The 23921-nt window shown below is 42.0% G+C and overlaps 1 protein-coding gene across 4 annotated transcripts in view; it reads left to right on the top strand.

The window, feature by feature from the left end:
* TEX264 (testis expressed 264, ER-phagy receptor) overlaps positions 1-23921 on the top strand; it is a 161704-nt gene that overhangs the window by 45921 nt on the left and 91862 nt on the right. The gene's annotated exons all lie outside the window — the stretch shown is intronic.

Raw genomic sequence — 23921 nt, 5'->3', positions numbered from 1 at the left:
GGCACTTTGCAGCCCTGACTGTTATCTGATATTAAGGACTTCAAAGTGTTGTACAGGCACTCTGTAAGCATTAACAATCAACTGATCTTTTGTACTTGCAGGAAGCTCTGCACAATGGTTTGAAGACTCAACAATTGGAAACTTTAAAGTGCCATGTCATGGATCACCTGATATTATTCTGACATCAGGTGATTGACAAGTAGGCATCCCTACCCACCTGTCAGCTTTGACCCAGAGGATGTTGGGGAGCTAGGGATCCAGCCCACAGACCAGATCCATTTCCCCATCCCTGGTATAAAGTTCTGCACAAGGTTTTCAAATATTCACTGTTATGATGGAAACATGCGGGGACTTTTTGCTTGTAATCTTCTTCATGTGTACCAGTGGAAGACACTTTCTTACCATCCCAAAAGGACTGGGATGATTTTTTTTGCTAAATATGTTTGAAACTAAAAGTTTGTTGGCCTCATAGATATTTCCTCAGAGAATGCCAATTTTGTGTGTATGTATGAATGAATGAATGAGTTGGGTAGGTGGATGCTTCTAGATCAGTGCTTCTCAAATTCATTTCTTTCAGAATAAACATTTGCTCATGCCACACCAAATTTTTAATTCATAATAAATATATTGGAAAATCAAAAAACAACTCCTAGCAGTGCTTAATCTATAACATAGACCATAACTACTGTATAATATTATCTTGGGACATCCAGAAAGTATGCTATGTTGTGCTGTGCTATGCTATGCTATGCTATACCGAAATGTTTATTTGATTGTTCTTGAATCTTTCTGCCACACTTGCCATGCACTCCATCCACTCCCCTTTGAGAACCACTGTTATAGATGGAGGGCCTCTAGTGCTGTAAACTACAAGCAGGATTGCGTTAGCCATCCACACTTCAGGGGTCTGTCCTTTTTGGGGGCCTGTATGCATGGAACTATGGGCAAGACAAAGCTTTGTGAGAATTGTTTCCTCTCCTTTCCCCTCATTCGTCACTTTCTCTTCTGACATTTTGAAGCAGATGCTTCTCAGTGCCATTTTAGCCCCTTATTTTGTATTTGTACCTGTGTTTTTGTATGCAGTTACTGAAGCAGTACAATTGAAAAAATTTAAAAAGTTGTTTTTTTAAAAAAACAACACAACAACAACAACAATGCCTGCAGCTCAGGGCAAGAGGGTTGCAGCTTATCTTCTGCATTAACATGATTATGGATTGGGCTGTAGGTCCCATGGATTTCACCTGGAAATGCCCTTTTCCAGTGTAGTTAATTTCACAATGGAACCTAATCAGATATCCTGATCCAGTCACTGTTACAATATGGATAGAAAATTTATAGCCTTGATTTTTCCTTGTTAGTTGTGTCAGTCTACTGTAGTATAACTGCATTAAAAACAAATTGTGCCCGACTGCAGTCCAGGGTTAATGGATTGCAGCCTTATAGGGTTTTAGCCAGAGACACCTGCACATCTGTACTTGGAAGTAAGCACTGATGTTTTCAAAGTAATCTACTAATTAAATAACTATTTGAACTGTGTGGGTTGAGGGAACCTCATTACAGGAAGCAATTAATTAAGGCAGGGAGCTGGTAGATCAGGAGAAAAAGGACTTATGGTGCAGGATGTGAAACAGCTCTGAAACCAGAAATTCATGGCAAGCAGCTGAGGAGGAGAGGCTGTCCCAACATGTCATCTACCTCCCCCGGGAACATTTCTTCTCACTCTGCCTCCATCACACATTTTACCATCCATACCTGCAAAGAGATTTAACTGCTATTCTGTTCTTCCCCTCCTTAGCAGATTTTCTGTGGGGGTTTTTATTTTATTTTAAAAAAAGGTAGAGGAAGGTAAGAAAACATGGGAGCATTGCAACTGGCTTATGAAGTTGTCTGGACTCTCCATAAAATTGCACAAAGGAGACATGGCAATTTCACAGCAACAGTCTTGGCTAGAAGAAGAGAGAGAGAGAGAGAGAGAGAGAGAGAGAGAGAGAGAGAGAGAAACACAGGAATGTGATTTTGAAGGGAATGCATTTAGGTTCCCATGTACATTTTGTACATCACAAATGTTTCCATTCATATATCTTCTCCTATATAATAGAGCACAACTGATTCCCATCTCCTGTCAAACGAATTCCCTATCACAAACTTTTAACTCTAAAAAACACATCCCTAAAATCTTATCTGACTCTTGCTAAAACATTTGCTGCTGTTTCCTAGCACCCTGTGTGAGAGTTTTCCTTCATCAGAATTGACAGCTTTACGTGCTTTTTTGCTTGCCCTATTGCGAGCCAGCAAAGAACACTCTTTGGAAAGACTGCCATTCAGTTATCTTGTTTATTTCCCATCTCTGATAAGGAAGCTAGCTGAGTGGACATACTGTAACCTGCAAGAGTGTTATTTAGTTCAGAAGGGAGAGACTGTTTAAAGACCAAAGGACAGTGCAATTCAATTCAGTTTTCATGTAGGTCATCCCCATTCTCTGGAATTTTATCTCTTCCCCAACCCTGCCCTATGTTGCTTAGAATGCAGGCGATCTTGAGGGGAAGACAAAGGAACAGTCAAACTTGGAAACCTCCATGGATTGCAATATATGATGTTGTTAGGAGAAAGAGAGCTTATGTTTTTCAATGGGGGAAAATATTACTGATCATGAATTTCAGAATTCCTGTGTTCATTGTAAGCTAGGGCATTTCCACATGTTCAGCATGATGGTGATGTCGATTGGTACTTGCCTCCCTTTCTCCCTAATTTATACCAATTTGTATAAACCATTATTAACTGATAATCTTAGAATGTTAAGTCATCATTGTTGATTTAAAAAGCAAATTGCACTTTTGTTCTTACTGGATTATTTTTATTTTAAATAAAAAGATAACATTTAAAACACCCACCTTTCTTAATTGGCCTGACTTGAACCCCTAACTACACTTCCAAAATGTTTTCTCAAGGCTCTATCTGCACCTACCTCTTTAAAAGCAACACTTTTGTGTGCTGAATTGGGCATTTTAAAGAATTCATAGACAGCAATGCTTGTGTGCTAATACAGCGGTACGTCGGGTTAAGAACTTAATTCGTTCTGGAGGTCTGTTCTTAACCTGAAACCATTCTTAACCTGAGGCACCACATTAGTTAATGGGGCCTCCTGCTGCCGCCACCCCGCCACCCTGCGATTTCTGTTCTCATCCTGAAGCAAAGTTTTTAACCCGAGGTACTATTTCTGGGTTAGCGGAGTCTGTAACCTGAAGCGTCTGTAACCTGAGGTACCACTGTACTTCCTTCTTTATAATGTGGCTGGGGATATTAGACTGCCTTCAAAGAGGACCTGCAACGGCACCAGGAAGCATCAGTGCTTTGTGCTTCCTGTTGTATCATCTTCCCCACTCCAACTTATCATTGTTTGCAATGAAATCTCATGCATCTCCTATAGCAGGTTGTTTCCCACAAATATTCCTGTAAGGAAATTGATGGATAAACTGTTGGAAATGACATAGCCCTCATTATGGGATTCCCCCTGTTGCTCTTGCCAGGTAGCTATGACACTCACATAGTTGTATTAAAAAATCCCTGCTAAACTATTGTTTCTTTCATGTTACTAAACATGTCTGGATTAAATTTGTGCCAAAATCTGGTTCTTAAAACAGAAAACATGTAGTGTCTTTAAAAAAGAAATCTATATATAAATAAAAAAGTGGCGATTAGACATCCTGTTTTTGTGCCTACAGTCCAGGTCCCAGGAGCAATGTTGCTCCTAACTTTTGTATCCCAGTTTCTAACACTGATTATGAGATATTTACTGATTGGAAATGAAGTGGTGTGACCATCATAAAACTTTTGCACCTACAATTATTATTCAAAGTGGGATCATGCATTATAGCCCTGATATCATCATGGACACAGATTGTATTGTATTGATATTTATTACGGCCATTGGCCCGTCACACGACAGTTTCCCATACCAACATAATGTACTTAAACCTCCAAATTTAAAACCGCCAAAACTTACAAAAAACAGACAAGAACCAAAGCAAAACAAAAACAAAAAACCAACATCATACATTACAATAAATTTGCAACATAAACATCACCCTCTGCTCATAAATTAATAAAAGACATCAATGGTGATATCACCTAATTACATCCTAAAACATAGATCATGGTTTAAAAGGGTTATCCGAGCCGCACAGGAGTCCGTTTTTCTTCTTTAGGGATAGGACGCTGATCAAGAATCTGGCAACCGTGAGTGATCTTAGGGGGTCTTCATCATTTAATAGATATCTCAGTTTGGCTTCATTCGTATCGTCGGCAATTCCCTTTAGATATTGAGCAAGAAACTTGCTCCTGGCCGATGAGTGAAAAGCACAATAAAGAATTATGTGATGCAACGATTCCGGTGCCCCACAATTACAATCACATAAGAGCGATATCTGTCCATTGGAAAATCTATTTCTCAGCACGTTCGATGGGAAGGTGTTGAATCTTGCCTTTATAAAGGCATATCTATGAGCTGAAGAAGTTAAGGAATTCAAATAATTTGGGAGCCTTAAGAGGGGTAATAAACCAAGTTTAGAGGTGAGCAGGTACCATTGCCCAAGGCCATTTTCTGCTGCAAGTCCATCTCCTCTAATTTACAGGTTACTGTTCTTTTAGCTGGAACTATGTCCTGCTCTAGTAATTTGGATGGGGAGATTCCCATTGCGGTAATTTTCAGCTGTAAATTTTTTACCCATGGGCTCTGGAAATCATCTCTCCACATACATTGTATCAAGTACAAGTTTGGGAGGTTGTGCCATAGAGATAACCAGTGACAAAGTATGTGCTTCCACAGGGCGTTTTCCAGGGATACAGTATTAAGTTCCATGCGTAACGCTGTATTACTTACACAGTTGGGCAGTTTCAATATCCCTCTTAAAAACTGATTTTGAATAACCTCTAGGTGAGATAGGTTGACACATGGACACAGATAATCATTGAATGTGAAGTAAAAAATGACATCTGGAGGGGCCCTCAGTGCCTATCATGCATGCATATTTTGAGCAATATACATGCAACACCCCCAGATTTAATGTTTCTGCAATAACATCCCCCCCTACCCATGGTAAATCAGGGTTAAAGGGTAGAAAAAATGTGGAATGGCATTTTCATGGGGATGGTATTGCCTAAATTTGTGTCTATGGGCAGCGCCCATTGTTCAGCATTTGCGCACTAGTTTCCTTTGTCCCTAACTATGGGTAAATGCAGAAGCCTTGTTGTAGCTTGTGCTGATAATATGGGCAGTAGAAAGTGAGTAAGGAAAGCAGTGCTATTAAGTGTGCACTTTATGTGCAAGTCTACGTTTTTAATAGCAACATCAGATTTACCAAATTTACACTTGCTTTAGGGTGCAGAGATGACATTTGGATGCTCCAGGAAAGGTCCTGGAGAGTGCATCTGTAACATAAGCAGTGAAATCATTAAAGCTAAAAAAGGAGCTACATATAGTGCTGGGAACACCTGGTAGCTTTTTAATGAGAGCTGCCTTTCTGGTTTAAAAAATAAATATGTCCAAAATCCTTGGTGCTTATATTTTTCAAACTGAATGAAGAACAGAGATTTATCCTATGTTGAAACTTTTCTTTTTCAACCTAGTGAGATAGAAATCTTGGGCAAATGTGCATGTTGTGGCTGATTAGCTGCTCTCCCTGTGCAAAGGTCAGAGGGGGCAGGGTTTCTGTTGAGTCAGGTGATTAGCTGTGGGAGGAGCTTATCAGAGCTTGCAGGGCAGCAGCTGAAGGAGGAGCAAAAGGATTTTCTTGTGTGTGTGTTTCTTGTGGCTGATTAGCTGCTCTCCCTGTGCAAAGGTCAGAGGGGGCAGGGTTTCTGTTGAGTCAGGTGATTAGCTGTGGGAGGAGCTTATCAGAGCTTGCAGGGCAGCAGCTGAAGGAGGAGCAAAAGGGTTTTCTTGTGTGTGTGTTTCTTTGTGGCTGATTAGCTGCTCTAATTTGTTTGTTGGGGGAGACCTAGGTTTTTTTGGGGGGGTATTTGTCCTGTCTTCACTCTTTTTAAGATGGCGGACCACTGTAGCCACCCCCAACGACACGTTTTCAAGATGGAGGTGAGGGAACAGCTGCAGTCGCCTGCGGTTCCTGCACAATGTTTGCCATCTTGCCAAAGGTTGCAGGCAGCTTTACCTGCAGCAATTGTATGTTGATTGCCCTCTTAGAAGACAAAGTCCAGCAACTGGAGGAACGTGTAGCTATGCTCCAAAGAATTAGAGAGCTGGAGCTCTTCTTGGAAGCAACAGAGAACACCGTCTCCACCAAGGAGGAGACAGGGGACACCCCTGAGAAGGAGGCTAGTTCACCAACACAGGTGCCAGATATATGGAGAAACGTGACTCAAAGAAGTAGGAGGCCCAGGGTTCGCTCTGATTGTTTAGAAATACACAATTGCTTTGAAGTCCTCTCCGCTAGCATGGAAGACGAAGAACAGACTCCATTTGAGGATCTCTCCCTCATTACAGTCGATCAGGTATATGAAGACGAGCAGCAAAGTCAGTCCTCAGGGAATGTGCAGGCGACCTTGGAACGGACAGCTCATGGAAGAACCCCGACCAAACCTAAGTGGAGGCGTGTAGTGGTGATAGGGGATTCCCTACTGAGGGGAACAGAAGCAGTGATCTGTGGGCCTGACAAGATGTCTCGGGAAGTGTGCTGTCTCCCCGGGGCTAAGATCCAAGATGTAACTGAACGACTGCAAGGAATCATAAAACCCACTGACAAATACCCCTTCCTCTTGGTTCATGTAGGAACCAATGACACTGCAAGCAATAGCCTCCAGAAGATCAAAAGAGACTACGAGGCTCTGGGCAGGAAATTGAAGCAATTAAATGCACAAATTGTCATCTCATCTGTCCTCCCAGTTGAACGACGTGGCCCAGGGAGAGAGGAAAAAATAGTGGAAGTGAACAGCTGGCTTCGCAAATGGTGTAAACAGGAACGGTTTGGATTCTTAGATCATGGACTGCAGTTTCTTGAAGATGGACTTCTGGCAAGTGATGGGCTGCACCTCACAACGGTTGGGAGGAATGTTTTTGCCAAAAATCTCAGAAACCTCATCAGGAGGGCTTTAAACTGACTAATATGGGGGAGGGAGACAGTGCTCCTGAAGGTAGGAGTCTATCAATTGATGAAGATGATCATCCAAATGTCATAGACCAAATGGAGCAAACAGCATGCAGACCTAGTGGTGGGAGGAAAAAATCCTTAAATAAGAGACACAGGGGAATGATTAATGGACTTCAATGTCTGTACACTAATGCGCAAAGCATGGGAAATAAACAAGATGAGCTTGAGCTCTTGGTACAGCAAACTAAATATGACATAATAGGCATCACTGAAACCTCGTGGGATAAGTCCCACGATTGGAATGTAATAATGGAGGGATACAATCTATTTCAGAGAAACAGACCAGACAAGAAAGGAGGAGGAGTGGCGTTATATGTGAAGAGATCCAAGATTTAGAACCTCAAAGCCAAAGTGAGAGCATTTGGGTCAAAATTAAGGGAGAGAAGAATAACAGAGACCTCATTGTGGGAGTTTACTATAGATCCCCAAGCCAAACGGAGGACATAGATGATGCCTTCCTGGAACAGATGGCCAAGCATGCAAAAGGAAGGGAGATAGTAGTAATGGGGGACTTCAATTACCCGGATATTTGTTGGATGTCAAACTCAGCCAAGAGCATAAGGTCAAACAGATTCCTCACTGGCCTTGCAGACAACTTCATTGTCCAGAAAGTGGGAGAAGCAACAAGAGGAACAGCCATTTTAGATCTGGTCCTAACCAATGTTGATGACCTGGTTAGTGGGGTAGAAGTGGAAGGATCATTAGGCGCGAGTGATCATGCTCTTCTGAAGTTTACTATACAGTGGAAAGGAGCAGCCAAGCATACTAGGACTCAATTTCTTGACTTTAAGAAAGCCGACTTCATAAAACTTAGGGAAGTCCTGGGTGAGATCCCACGGACAGTAATACTAAAAGGAAAGGGAGTTCATGATGGCTGGGAGTTTCTTAAGAGGGAGATAATAAAAGCACAACTTCAGGCAATACCAATGAGACGGAAACATGGAAGGTGCCTAAAGAAGCCAGGGTGGCTACCTAAAGAACTTTTAACTAAGTTAAGATTAAAAAAGGATGTGTACAAAAAATGGAAAAGGGGGTGAACCACCAAAGAGGAATTCAAACAAATAGCCAGCACATGTAGACACAAAGTCAGAAAAGCTAAAGCACAGAATGAACTCAGGCTTGCTAGAGAGGTTAAAAGCAACAAAAAAGGCTTTTATGGGTATGTCCGTAGCAAAAGGAAGAACAAAGAAACAGTGGGGTCACTCAGAGGAGAAGATGGTGAAATGCAAACAGGGGACACAGAAAGGGCTGAACTCCTCAGTGCCTTCTTTGCCTCAGTCTTCTCCGATAAAGAAAACAATGCCCGACCTGAAGAATTTGGAGCAAATGATTCAGCAGAGGAAACACAGCCCAGAATAACTAAGGAGATAGTACAAGAATACTTGGCTAGTTTAGATGTATTCAAGTCTCCAGGGCCAGATGAACTGCATCCAAGAGTATTAAAAGAACTGGCAGATGTGATCTCAGAACCACTGGCAGTCATCTTTGAGAATTCCTGGAGAACAGGCGAAGTCCCGGCAGACTGGAGGAGGGCAAATGTTGTCCCTATTTTCAAAAAGGGGGAAAGAGAGGACCCAAATAATTATCGCCCAGTCAGTCTGACATCAATACCAGGGAAGATTCTGGAGCAGATCATTAAGAAAACAGTCTGTGAGCACCTAGAAAGGAATGCTGTGATCACCAATAGTCAGCATGGATTTCTGAAAAATAAGTCATGTCAGACTAACCTGATCTCATTTTTTGACAGAATTACAAGCCTGGTAGATGAAGGGAACGCAGTGGATGTGGCCTACCTTGATTTCAGCAAGGCATTTGACAAGGTGCCCCATGATATTCTTGTAAAGAAGCTGGTAAAATGCGGTCTTGACTATGCTACCACTCAGTGGATTTGTAACTGGCTGACTGACCGAACCCAAAGGGTGCTCATCAATGGTTCCTCTTCATCCTGGAGAAGAGTGACTCGTGGGGTGCCACAGGGTTCTGTCTTGGGCCCAGTCTTATTCAACATCTTTATCAACGACTTGGATGATGGACTCAAGGGCATCCTGATCAAATTTGCAGATGACACCAAACTGGGAGGGGTGGCTAACACCCCAGAGGACAGGATCACACTTCAAAACGACCTTGACAGATTAGAGAACTGGGCAAAAACAAACAAGATGAACTTTAACGGGGAGAAATGTAAAGTATTGCACTTGGGCAAAAAAAATGAGAGGCACAAATACAAGATGGGTGACACCTGGCTTGAGAGCAGTACATGTGAAAAGGATCTAGGAGTCTTGGTTGACCACAAACTTGACATGAGCCAACAGTGTGACGTGGCAGCTAAAAAAGCCAATGCAATTCTGGGCTGCATCAATAGGAGTACAGTGGTGCCTCGCAAGACGAAATTAATTCGTTCTGCGAGTTTTTTCGTCTTGCGAATTTTTCGTCTTGCGAAGCACCTCTTCAAGCAATGCACCCTGGGTATTAACGGTTTTAAGAAAAAGGAAACAAACTCGCAAGACGTTTTCGTCTTGCGAAGCAAGCCCTTTGGGAAATTTGTCTTGCAAAGCAACTCAAAAAACCAAAAACTCTTTCGTCTTGCGAGTTTTTCGTCTTGCGAGGCATTCGTCTTGCGAGGTACCACTGTATAGCATCTAGATCAAGGGAAGTAATAGTGCCACTGTATTCTGCTCTGGTCAGACCTCACCTGGAGTACTGTCTCCAGTTCTGGGCACCACAGTTCAAGAAGGACACTGACAAACTGGAACGTATCCAGAGGAGGGCAACCAAAATGGTCAAAGGCCTGGAAACGATGCCTTATGAGGAACGGCTAAAGGAGCTGGGCATGTTTAGCCTGGAGAAGAGGAGGTTAAGGGGTAATATGATAGCCATGTTCAAATATATAAAAGGATGTCATATAGAGGAGGGAGAAAGGTTGTTTTCTGCTGCTCCAGAGAAGCGGACACGGAGCAATGGATCCAAACTACAAGAAAGAAGATTCCACCTAAACATTAGGAAGAACTTCCTGACAGTAAGAGCTGTTCGACAGTGTTGCTGCCAAGGAGTGTGGTAGAGTCTCCTCCTTTGGAGGTCTTTAAGCAGAGGCTTGACAACCATATGTCAGGAGTGCTCTGATGGTGTTTCCTGCTTGGCAGGGGGTTGGACTCGATGACCCTTGTGGTCTATTCCAACTCTATGATTCTATGAAATTTATGATTGCTTTGTGTGTGTGCCTCTCTTGGGAACTTGAAACTGGATATTTTTATTGCAGATTTCAGTCATGAAGTTTCTGTGAATGAGGTTATTGAGGTAATGTAACTTGGTTATGGGGCATATTAGAGGGTTAGTCAGTTATAGGTTTGGGGGTCTTTCAGTTGACCCTATTTATAAGTAAATCTCAAAGCAGACAGAAAAGATTTTCCATTTTTACAAATATGGAGTTTAAATTCAGAAATTTGAAATAATACGACGTGAGGAAGAAAGAGTTAGGTGTGTGCTTGTGGATCTGAGAGTTGTGATTCTAACCAAAACCAGAGGCAAATGAGCAGAACACAGATTAATTACTAAGGGACTGCTATCAGAACTACCTGTTCTTTTTAGAGGCATGTTCTTCCTTACCTTTTATTGATTTCCTGAATGTAAGACTAGAGCTGGAAAAATACAAAGTCTCTAGCTGCTGAGGCTCCTAGAACCATAATGCTAAAAAAGTAAATTCTCTACAGATTCAGTTTTTTGAATGGCCTGAAGTTTGGACCTGGTTTGGTGAACTATCCAATCAGTGTGTGCTTCAACCACTTTTCAACCATATTATTATTATTATTATTTTATTTTATTTTATTTTATTTTATTTTATTTTATTTTATTTTATTTTATTTTATTTTATTTTATTTATTACTTATACCCAACCCATCTGGCTGGGTTTCCCCAGCCACTCTCGGTGGTTTCCAACAAGAGAGTAAAAATACATTAAAACATCAGTCATTAAAAACTTCCCTAAACAGGGCTGCCTTCAGATGTAAAGGTATAGGGGTGTGCAACATGGCCTCCTGTCATTGCCAGAGAGCTTGAAGTAGCTGGGTTGGACAGACCTGGTATTAAATAGTGGGAGCTTAGTCATCTGTTGTAGACTAGTCAACAGATCAGAACCTTCTGTCTTCTGCACTTCTGTCTTCGGTTTCTCAACTCCAGTGTGGCCAGCCTTTCTGGCAAGAGTCTGTCCTTGAGTCAAGTATAAAGTATGAGAAAGTGCATATGAAACCCTGCCACGTGCCTTGGTCTAGTTTTTGACTTTTGTCTTACTGAACTGAGGAGTTGTCAGGCATGTTGGCCTGACAAGCCCATAGGTTCTTTCCAGGGGTGTGCTACATGCTTCCAGTACCTGTGACACTTGTCTAGGCACTACTGTATATTACAGTAACTCTCCAAAATTAGACTGTGGCTTTTCAGAGTTGCTTTGATATGCTGCCTTTCTGCTGTGACATTTGAGGTAGTTTACAATTCAATACTAAACTAAGAGAAAAAAATAATAAAAACAGCTGTTTAGAATCTCTTCAAGAGATGATAGCAAGAGCGCCTTGATCTGGGCTACTTTTGTTTTCTTTTTGGGGCCTGTTTTCAGCCCAGGTAAGACCTTCTTTTACAGTTATCCAGACCTCTTTGCCTACTTGCTTGCTTCCCTTTTCATTTTTCTTGAGTCTAGGACTCTCACAAGGCCAGTGCACCCAGAATTGCTCCATTGCTAGATTTTTTAATTCCAATATCCTGGCAAAAGCAATATAGAGTCTTGTGCCACCGTAAAGGCTAACTTGCTTATTATAGCATAAGCCTTCCTGAATTGAGGCCCACATCAACAGTGTGCCTATCTCCTGGCCCTGATTTGCCTGCAGATACAGCTGTGGAGCCTTGGGAATGATGCATTATCAGTGCCATGCACCTTGTGCCATTTTGTGTAAGAACACCTAGGATGTTATAGGAGGGCAATTTTTGCAGTCACCAGAGCCATATACCACAAATAAGCAAAAACTGTTCAAACTTCCGTAGGTGGGTCTCACCTCTGTTGCTTGGAGGAAGAGGGTGAAAGCCATTTTAGCAGAACTGTCTAAACCTACAGCTTGGGTTTCCTTGCAAAGCCAGTTCTGCCAATGTATCACGCTCCTCTCCTAAAACTCCCTCTTCTTCCCATATCTTTGAACTGCTTTTCACAATGGCAGGTTTGACATGAATAGCACCTGGAGACCAGGCTTGTCACTTGGCTGCCCCTTTCACTCAAGTTTGCACCTGAGCCCTCAGAAGTGTCAGCTTCTTGTTTCCCTCCCACAATATGGAGCACTGGGAACTCTGCATTTTGCTACTGTTCACATACCAGAGTAGACATTTGCCAACTTCACAGCCGGGGTTGTGGGGGGGGGGGAGGGAGGGGGAGGGGATGGATTTCCTGAGGCATTGCTCCCAAATCAGGGGTGTTCTCACATCCCCTCCTGGCTCCTGTGGCAAACAGCATCTGCTCCCCTGGCACCTGTTGGAGAGACAGGGAAAGAAAACAAGAGAGAAACTTTCACAGAAACAGGTGACCTGTGCACATTTTCTGATGGGAATATGTGTTGCCATGGAGACAGCTTCTCCAAATAGCTCCCCTCCACCTCCCCCAAGCAACTGAGGCGCAAGCAAGACATTTTTGCAGTGTCTGGTTTGAAAAGATTCTCTTAATGAGAGTCGTAGGTCAGGCGAGCTAAGCGAAGGAGACCCCCTTTCTGCTGCTTTGTCCCCGCGGGATGCACCGAGCAGGCAAACGGGCTTATGAAAAAGAAGTCTCTTCAAAGGGTCTCCGTGTTGTAAATGAAATGAAGGCTCTGGCTCCCTCCATCTTTTTGAGAGAGAGAGAGAGAGAGAGAGAGAGAGAGAGAGAGAGAGAGAGAGAGAGAGAAGAAAGAAAGAAAGAAAGAAAGAAAGAAAGAAAGAAAGAAGGATTTGGTTCAAATGGATCACCTCTCTTCCTAGGCAAGCAACTTAACAGCCTATTTAAAAATGGAAAGAGATGGAAAAACAAGACAAAAGAATAAGAGAGAGCTTAAGGTGGAATGGTGGAGAATGGAGATGATGACTGAGGGCAGCACAATATGAGCAGCAAGATGGCAAGGGGATGGGAAGTGTCTTTTTTAAACAGAACAACAAACCAGCAAAAGGGCTTAGTAAGAGAGAATGGAGGATAAAACAAGTTGTGAAACCTAAGCCAGTAGAGGGGCTGAAGTGGATAAAGAGCATACAAATTGCAAGCTTGGAAATTCCGGGGAAGGACTTTAAACGGCGTTCAGACTGTCAGACATTTCTAGGCTTAAACCAAGAGGCCTTTGGATTGGATATAGACTTCTTCCTTCTTAGTGGCTGCTGGTCAGATGAGGGAATGCATAGACAGTTCTTATAGATAATTTCAGTTGTGGCATTCATTTGTCAATCTATAATTCTCTTGGCCTGGAAAATCAGATGAAAGCAGATGACCATTCTGGTGCCATCAACTGATAAAAGGTTTCTGGAGCTGCTGCTTTCCCTTGCTCTGGGCAGTTTGTCAAAGTGGGGGGGGGGGGCGTGTCACCCAGCTCTTCCATCAGCACTACCAGGCTGAGGGCTTATACACACTTACCTTTTGCCCCGTTTGGACACAGAGCTTTTAAAGTAGGGTGTGTGTGTGTGTGTGTGTGTGTGTGTGTGTGTGTAGAACCTCAGTTAGCTATGTATTTTTATTGATGGGGGGGGCAGCTGTCCCCCCCCCCCAGCTATGCCCAGGGATGGGGATTATTTGGGTTGATTGTGTGGCACCATTGAGGAAGAATCACTGCCCTATTTCAGTCCTCTTGTGCTGGTCACTGTAACTTCAGTCACCCCAAGATGCTACCAGTTTTCTGTAAAACTGTTAGTCTGGCCCAGGTATGACTTGAGGATTTCTTTTCTAGCACTGATCAACTCTTTGAGCCCAGAGATGAACAGGGTAAATAATGTCCTATGGACCCCATTGGATATTTCAGTGCCTTTTGATATTACTGATCATGAGGTGTTGATGACCTGCTTGCAGGACCTGGTGATAGTTTGCCTTTTGGCATCTCATATCTAACAAATTACTTCTTCCCCTGTGTCACTTTAAAATCTCGAAGGATGACTGACAGCAACTCCATGACACTCACTTTCTATCCTTGGAGATTCATTAAAGCCCAACTCGAGCATCTTCCAAACAAATTATAAAGCAATTCTATTTTTGTTAGCTTTTAGCAACTGCATTTATTATCAGATTGGGACGGGAGGCAGGGGGAATTGGTTGGGGTTATAATAAGGTCTGTTTTTTGTGATATTTGATAGTTTACAGTTTATGTTTTTTAGACTCTGTTTTTATTTTTTTGATCATAAGCATGTTAAAACCTGCCCTAAGCCATTCATAAAGGGTAAGATATAAAATGTGTTTATTTGATTTTTATAAGAGGAAACTGGCTTACAGAGAGGTACATAGGACAAGACTCTCTTTGGCCATTCTGCAGCCAAGCAGGAATGGAACTTATGAATTACTGATGTCCAGTTTCCTTTGGTAATTTTAGCATTACTTATTTATGAGCCTGAAACCCAACAAATGACAGGAAATGTGTGGAAAAATTCTGTACTGCACTCTTTCATCTGGCTTCCCTCTCCCACCTTTTGCAACATCTATTTTGAGCCTCTCATTCTGAGCTACCTGCTCTAATTGGCTTGCCTTTTTGGATATCTTGCAGATAGCTTCTTGGTCCTGTGCTGCTTGCCCTTTCTAGCATAGGTGTCTGTATTTGTGCTTGGCAAGTCCTTCACCTGTTTACTTGAACCCCACCAAATGTGAATGTGTAAGGCAAGTGGTACTTCAACTGCTGCAGAACTTGCCTTCACAACAGCCTCAATAAAGTAAATTGTTTAGGCTAAAGTATGGGCCAGCTGGTTGCTAGGCAATCCTTTTGTATTTGCAGCAAGGTAAGTACAGGCTACACTCACACACACCATACATCTAAAGCACTTTTAACATGTCCCCTCCCCCTGAAAAATCATAGGAAATGTAGTTTACCTCTCACAGAGCTACAGTTCCCAGAACCCTTAACAGGCTACAGTTCCCAGTATAGTGTGCTTCCATTTTGTGAGTTAGAGTTTGGGATTTGCAGTCCTACAGGGAGGAATGAGAAGAAAGTGGCTGCTGGATTATTGATGCCACGATGGACTGAAGCCTGTATATTCTGCCTTACTGTGAAATGAATTTAATGTTGCGCTAAGACAATTGTTCTGCCATGGCAGGTATTTCAGCTTGCTTGACCGAACAACTCACAGCTCCTCTCCCTCTCTCAACAGCCCCCAAGCCATTTCTGAGGGGCATGCTGAGCGGAGGGAGGAAAGCCTGTTGCACATGTGGAAGTCCTTGTATAGGGCATCTGCTGACAGGATTCATTAGCTGAATCCCAGTTTATCGCTTTCCTGTTAGTTACAGTTAAGAGGCATTTTAGGATTGTCTTCTAAGTGAAAGGTCACAGGTTTTCTATGCATAGTCTGTTATTTTTGCCTGTTTTCCAGCTTGCTGGTGGTTCTTTTGCTCAGGGTGGTGAAGCTGGTCAGGACAAAAATGTGTGGAAAATAGGCAGCCCAAGAAAAAGTCATGAGGAGAGCTCTTTCCACAATCGTATATATCCGTTTTCCTAGTACCTAGAGAGTGCTAGGTACAGTACAGCATTTCTGCAATTGCTAAAAGTGATGTGTTGCCTCTAAAGCACTGAGATTCTGATGTATGGGATGAAGATGGGAGAAAACGCGAGTGGGCGCCTTGGATCCTGTTAGTTCCAAAAGCCAGCTCTTTCTTCCTATCTGCCAAGTTCTCAGAATATCAGGTCATGGAATGCAAATGAAAGCCTCTCTAAAGATGCTCTCCCAGGGTGAGCATTTTAATGACATTGTGAGCTGCTTATTAAACTGTAACCTGCCATTTCTGGGAGCGTTCACTCATGTTCTCAGTTTAATTATCCCTCTGTGGCAGTCTCAGTGTGAGTACCTGTGTGCACGTGTGCAGAGTGTATGAATATCTTCACCAAACAAAATACCCCCCCATGTTTTCATTAGAAGGCCTTTAGGACTCTGTGGTTTCTGTCCTGTGGCACACTGGATAGCTTGAGAGGTGTTTTAATTGCTTTCTAGCTGAGAAGTCCATCTGTCTTTGCCCTTTGTAGAGGATGCCATCGTTCCAAGCCACATATTGCAGGACAGGTGTTACTAATGCAGTCTCCAGAATCAAAGCTAAATCCAGTCTGGTTCATTTTTTACTGCCGGAATTTTAAAAAGCGTCCAAGAGTTAGAACTGGTGAACCATACTGTAGCGCTGTCTGTGGCAGAAAGAGAGGGGGCAGGGGAAGAGAGGATAGGAACACCTCAGTCAGTTCTGCTTTTGGGGGGTGGGGGTGGGGCTTACCCAATTCCACTTTGAAGCAGAATTTGATGGCAGGATTGAAGTTATGCCCAAAGAGGAACTGAGTCAGACAAGGATCTGGATTTGGTGGAGATTATGGACTTCTGTTGCAACACTTGAAAGCCTTCCTTGATATTGTAAAGCTGCACTATACATATTCATAAGTGTTATGCACCAGCATGGTACAAGATGTTATGGTGTTATGTCAGTACAGGAAGCCCTACTCATGCCCACTGGAAATGGAAACAGCAGCAGCAGCAGCAGCAGCAACAACAACAACAACAACAACAATGAAGCCTTTCTTAACATAGATACTGCTAGGCATGTACAGACCCCTTTACACAAAAAGTGCCTCCTGCCTTAGTCTACATCACTGGGGAGCCATCAAGAGGGAAGTAATAGTACCACTCTGTTCTGCCTTGGTCAGACCACACTTAGAGTACTGTGCCCATTTCTGGGCACCACAATTTAAGAAGGATATTGATGAACTAGACTGTGTACAGAGAAGGGCAACCAAAATGATAACGGGTCTAGAAACCAAGCGTTATGAGGAACAGTTGAGGGAATTGGGTATGTTTAGCCTTGTAAAGAGGAGACTGAGAAGAAATAGGATAGACAACGTCAAATATCTAAAGGGATTTCACATGGAAGATGGAGCAAACTTGTTTTCTCCTGCTCCAGAGGGTAGGCCCCAAACCAATGGATTCAAGTTACAAGAAAGGAGCTTCTGACTAAAAATTAGGAATAACGATAAGAGCTGTTTGGTAGTGGAACAGACTCCCATGAGAGGTGGTGAACTCTCTTTCCTTTGACATTTTTAAGCAGAGGCTAGATGGCCATCTGCCATGAATGCTTTAGTTGAGATTCCTTCATTGCAGGGTATTGGGCTAGATTACCCTTCCAACTTTACAATTCTATGATTTTGTTAAATGTTGTGTTCATTCTACTTCTTTAAGCAGTGGGAAGTTCCATGGGAACAGGGCTTTTTGAGTTTAGTTTCCTTTTGAAAGGAACATGAGAACAAAACTAGCCAAACCCTGGCATACTTTTAAATCTGGAATTCACTTTTTTATTATTTAGTTTTTGCAGTCTCACTGTAAATGGGTTATTCTATAACTGTTATAAGATCCCTGGGGTCATCTAAGCTAGCCAGACCTCTTTGGTGCTGTCACACATCACAAAATTGGGCCAGATTAATGACACTTTCACTAAGTATGAAATAATTATTTTGGATTAATGGACTAAATACTTATTTTGGATGAATTAACACAGCCTACAATGCTGTACTGTCATGGAAATTGGATTTTAATTGATTTGATTAATTAGCTGCTTCTGTGATGCTGTGTTTTTCATTTATTCTAATGATGGTGCCTATTGCTTTTTTAAATGTGTAGATTATAAAGTGCTCAGGAGTCCTAAGGGAGAAAATATGCTTGTATAACTATAATAAATTAAAAAGTTATCAAATATTGAAAACTATTCCAAAGAAAAAAACAGGTTGGATGTGTGGGAACCATCAGGGAGAAGTGCAGAGTGACCAAGAAGCAGATGTTCTGAATCAGCTTTCCCCAACCTAGTGCCCTTGAGAAGTTTTGGGATGATGGGAGTTGTAATTCAAAACATCTGGATTTCACCAGGCTAGAAAGGTTGTTTTAAACTATCTGCCTTATACCTGACTAGTGTATTGCCAGTTCTTGTGAAAAGGCTTTTTCACCCTTAAAGTTTTAAGGTGAGAACAAACTCTTGTGTTGAACTCATGATCATGTCACTTATGGGCAAGCCTAAGTCCTCAGTTAGGGAGCCACATGCTTCCAAAGTCTTTGTCCTTAAATATTTAGTTTTAGTTGTATCCATATAATAGGGAATGTATAAGGAAGAGGAGTAGGTGGGCTAGATAAGAAAGCATTATTGGGACAGAAGTGGAAGGGGGTGAAGTTTATATACAATACTCATCAAAATGGAACAGTGAATAGTTGTCTCCCAAGTGCTGAAAGGATTAAGGAATGTTGCTTGTGACTTGTCATTAATTTGAATTTGAATGGTATTATGGTTTAAGCCAATTAATAACTTAATTTTCCATTAGTCAAATTCTTTTTTGCTGAATTGGAATGGCTAAAATAAAACAGCTTAACCAAAGCAAAATGGGGGAAGAAAATGTTCCCTGGGTATATTTGTCTGAGGGCATTCACGACTTTATGGGCAAAAGCACCATCTTGATTGGTGCCTGGTCAACAGTGGAAAATGCCAGGTGCAGAATCTAGTGTGAAGCATTTCAATGATAATATAGCAGGTCTTAAGAGAATTTGACGTGACTTATGTAGAGAATCTAATTTTGACTTCTGTGGCCTCTAGAGGTATCCACTACAATTGTTTTTATTTTCCACATGTAAATCATGTTAAAATAATTATACTGCTGTTCTCTCCTAATGGCTCCACAGTTTGTGTATCACAAATTAAAAATCAAGTGGCACATTTTGCAGATTAATAGAACTTGCAGTTTAGAGAGCTCTAGAGACCACCAGGCAGACGTTGGGAGGTCCTTATGGAATTGTTTTGCTTGTGTTCCTTTTTAAAGTACGTCTTTTGACTAGGAAGAGCTGATCTAGCCATGTTGCTTTCTTTTGGCGACTGGGCCATGGAGCAGACCACTAGGGACATTATGTACCTTGGAGAAGATATGGCATTTTCATAGCATCTCTTGGGGAACAACTCTGTCTCCCCTGCCTCAATGAGTTGGGTAGGAAATTTGATATATTACTTATAACTGGTGTGCTGTATGCACTGAAGCAGTACTAAAGTCCTGATTGTTATGCTTAAAAGCAAGAGAGAGAGAAAGATCTATTAACTGATGTGTTTATATCTGTGGATTCTCAAAGATGGGAAATGGCGGTAATTCAGTAGAGCACGTGTTTTGAACAGAAAAAGGTCCTAGGCATCTCAAGGTAGGGCTGGGAAAAGCTCCTGTCTGAAATCCTGAAGAGCCAGAACTGAGCAAGACTGACCACTGGTATATAAAGCAGTTTTCTGTGTTCCCAGCTTCCTTTGTACTCATCTATGAATCCAAATTCTTCTTCAAAAATTATCCTCTTCACTTTCACTTAAGATTTTGATGATGTACCTTCCTTTATCGCAGCAATGTTACCCTTGATTTATCAGAGGTCCCATGCTAATTCAACTGGACCCTAACATTTTTCTTTCTTCAGAGTAGCATTTTATGGTAGGAATCTGCAGAGTGGGGGAAATCTCTCTTTTTTATTCATCACAAAATTAATCTTAGTTCAGTGTGCTCTTGTTAATAGCTCTAAGATTATATATCTGGTTGTTTTCATGGCCAGGCACTGATTTGCTCCCCTCCCCACCCTTTTCCACTTTTAAAAAGTCTGAATTCTTGCAAGACTGACTTCTTTGCTGGAACAGCTGCCAAGGATTTATGAAACCTGATTGTGTTCCATAGATGACATTGATCTTATGCTTTGGACCGCATTCCAGAGATTGAACAATGGGCTTGTTTTCTTTTGTCTCAGAACGAGGATCAAGCACATAGTCTGGGGAAGCACTGCCTATGACCCATCTTGCCATTCTTACTGACGTGTACATTTCCACAGACGTTTACTGACAGCTGGTTCTCAGTGGCTTTTAACCGACAGGCTACATGTTGGGTGGCAGCCCCCAGCTGCATGTCAGTTTCCATCAGTTTGTGGATTCTCAGTAACTGGTAGTGTTGATGTTTTTTTAACAACAACAAAACCTGTCAAGATTGTCTAGGATATGGTGCGAGATGCAACAGCATTCTGTACAATTTGATATGCTATGGCAGGGAATGCTTCTTCATATATTGGAATGGGGGGTTGATTAACTATCACTTACATTTTGTTAATATTTGGAACATGCTGTCCGCTAAGAACTAAAGTGAGAAGGATCTAAACTAAAATATGTATCTGTTCCAATAAGATTTTTTCCCCCAGTTACTGAAGGAAGTAGGATATTGATGGTTGTCAACCACCAGATGTTTGTTGGAATTAAGTGCTTCTATACGGAATTGTAAACACCCAGCTACCTACCAGACACCATTGGCAATCGCTGTGTGATTCATTCTGACACAAGAATGCTTTTGAGGCTCTTCTAAATCTTCAGGAGTGCTTTCTACTATTGCTTGCTGGTGGGCTGACTGCAACCCAATTTCACTGATTGACATCTTGTTTTCATCATTCATACAGTTGTAGCATTTTGTTTAGACTACTGTTAATAGTCTCTTTGCAGGATTGCCCTTGAAGTTAGCTCAGAAACTTTCAGTTACTGCAGGATTCAGAAATCTGTGCTTTGACTAAAATTCATAAGTCACCTCACTATGGCTTAATGGAACTGTGCTGCCTACAGTTTACTTCTGGCTCGGTTCAAGGGCTCACTGTTAAATACTGTAATGGCTTGTTTCCTGCACATTTCAAGTACCAGTAGCACCTAATGCCATATCTTTCTCATAATTCCCTGAGATCATATCTGGCGGTCTTACTCTACAACAGGTGTGGGGAACCTTTATTCCTCTAGATGTAGCTGCACTAAAACTCCCGTCACCCATGGCCATTGGCCATGCTTGCTGGGGCTGATGGGAGTTGTAGTTCAGCAACATCTAGAGGGCCAAAGGTTCTCACACCTTCTCTAAAACCAACATTTACTGCGATTAAATAGGAGAGACTACAGAGCAGAATTTGTCTAATTATCTTTATTATTTGTTAAATTTCTATGCTGCTTTTCATCCAAGGATCACAGGGTGGTTTACAATATAAAAACACAAAAATGCATACCATAATAATAAACAAAAACAAAAACCTCCAGTTTAGAAGGCCATAGATAGTTTAATTAGCCAAAAGCCTGGGAAAAGAGAAATATTTTTGCCTGCTGCCGAAAGATATGTAACAAAGGCACCAGGTGAGCCTCCCTAGGGAGAGCATTCCGCAAGCAGAGAGCCACTGCAGAATAGGCCTGTTCTTGTGTTGTCACCCTCCGGACCTCTCATGGAAGAGGCACATGAAGGAGGGCCTCAGATGATGATCACAGAGTCTGGGTTGGTTCATGTGGGGAGAGGCAGTCCTTGAGGCATTGTGGTCCTGAGCCGTTTAAGGCTTTATAGGTCAAAAGCAGCACTTTGAATTGGGCCCACAAATGAACTGGCCACCAGTGCAGTCAGTCAAGGATTGGCATTATATGCTCAAAATGCCTTGCCTCTTTGAGCAACCTGGCCACTGAATTCTACAGCAGCTGAACTTTCCAAACTGACTTCAGAGGCAGCTCTGTGTATAACGCATTGTAATAATTTAACCTAGAGGTAATAACTCCCATACACTTGCCCGCCATTGCGAGATCCGTTTAGTGTCCTTTCCTTACATCAGTATTGCAGAACCTTTGGCCTGTCAGGGCTTTGAAGCAATTTATAGAAAGTTTTGTCCACCTCCCAATCATGGAGGAACGTAGACAGATATATGATATTCCAAATTACTTCCCTCAGTCCTTTCTTCAGATGGTCAGTGGAAGCATCCCCAATCTTTTTGGAACTGTGGGTGGATTTTTAGTTTTGAGAAAATGGCTGGGAGGGGTGTGGGTCTCATAGCTTCTCTCCCACATCTAGGTGAATCATTCCTCCCCAAATTCTGAACTGTCTGACTTTTTCCCATTTCTGTGTATAATTATCTGACAAATGAGAAACATTTACCAGAGACTGTAATAATTGTTGTTCAGTTCTCTACAGTCTTTTTGCATGTTATGGCTGTTAAATGGTGAAGTCACCATGTGTTTTCTTTTTTGGGCTTTGTAATTGGTCTTGTGAATGCTGTGAGACATGTTGAGATAGCACCTCACCATTCCTGGCTGCATTTACATTTCAAAGCTTTTTTAGGAGGTGCTTAATTGTAGACTCCACACATGTTAGAGATGTAGTGGAACATTCTCAAGACTAGTCAGTGCCGAAAAAAGGAAGGGGAAGGAGAGTCAACCTGCGATGGCTTTACTACATAATCATCATAAAGAGGTCATGTGAATTGGCCTTGGACTGTTCTTTACACCACTTCACTGACAGAAATGTGAAGATAGGCTCTAGCAAGATGAAACCATTTCAGTCCTCTTGCTGTCACATCACAAGCTGTCATCCTTATGTGTTTATTTTATTTATATCTTGTAAGCTATACAAGTTAGGAAGTGGGACACATTTATATATCAGAACCAGTGGGTATAAAGAGAACATTTATGCTTAGTTTTGAATCTTGCCTAGCATGAGGTGGTGGGGTGACTAGAATCCTTATGAAAAGTTCCACAAGATTAGATTCTTCCACCAAAAAAGTCAGGCACTAGTGCAAACGTGATTATTTGAATTAGCCTAAAGGCCTCTTGAAGAACTTGTGAAATAGTGGAGCTTTGTATTTAAACTATTTATACATACAACTCTATATTTTTTATTTTTTATGGATATTCTCAAAATTCAGGGTGTCCAGTTCTTCTGTTTGTTTTCCCATTAGGCTTCATACATTTTCTTTTCTGCTGGAGATGTTTTGTGACTGTTAATAGTTATTTACCACCTGTCAAATATTCAGTGATCTTCAGAGTCTAGTAAGTGACCTATAACTTTCCATTGACCCAGAGTCTAGACACTGGGTCAAAAGGTCTTGGAGTGGATGTGTCATGTCCAATATGGCTGAACACAGTATAGCTGCCAGTGCCTCGGGACACAAGAAGAAATGACTTTTGGACCTTCTGCCTTAGGCTCGGACTGCCTTGCTTGTCACATTGTCAACCAGACTGAGAGGCCACAGGAGGTGGCATACTCTGAATGTTGGTGCTGCAGAGGCTGGGTTGAGAAGTGGAAGCTTCCTAAGTTATCATTCATTATTTTCCTCAAAACCTGAAACAGGCCTGCATCTGCAAAACACATGTTACAGTTCCCCAGTGGTTTTACTCATGCCTGTGAGACAATGCCTCCATGAGATAAAAGAGTTTCTGTATCTGTTGGCTTTGTCAGGTAAGATTTAGCTCTAGCCAAGTTACAAAAAACGATACTTAAATTTCAAGCATGTATTTTACTTTTGGCTTTAGTTGGTACATCTCCCCTAAAGTTTATGACTGCAGCTTTGATTACTGTGGTTCAATTGTTCTACCAAGGATGAATCACACTGCTGGGGCAAAGGCAGAGAGGTATCCTCTTCATCTCAGCAAGGAAGGAGATATGACAGAAGGCATAAGGTCTCACTGACCCCCTGTATGCATAGTACACTTTTAGCGGGGAATGGTGTAAATAGTTGAACAGTTGCCGCACGATTGTTGTCATGTTCACTACA

Source organism: Podarcis bocagei (assembly GCF_964188305.1).
Source record: "Podarcis bocagei genome assembly, chromosome: 2".
NCBI lineage: Eukaryota > Metazoa > Chordata > Lepidosauria > Squamata > Lacertidae > Podarcis > Podarcis bocagei.
This window is presented reverse-complemented; position numbering and strand designations above follow the sequence as displayed.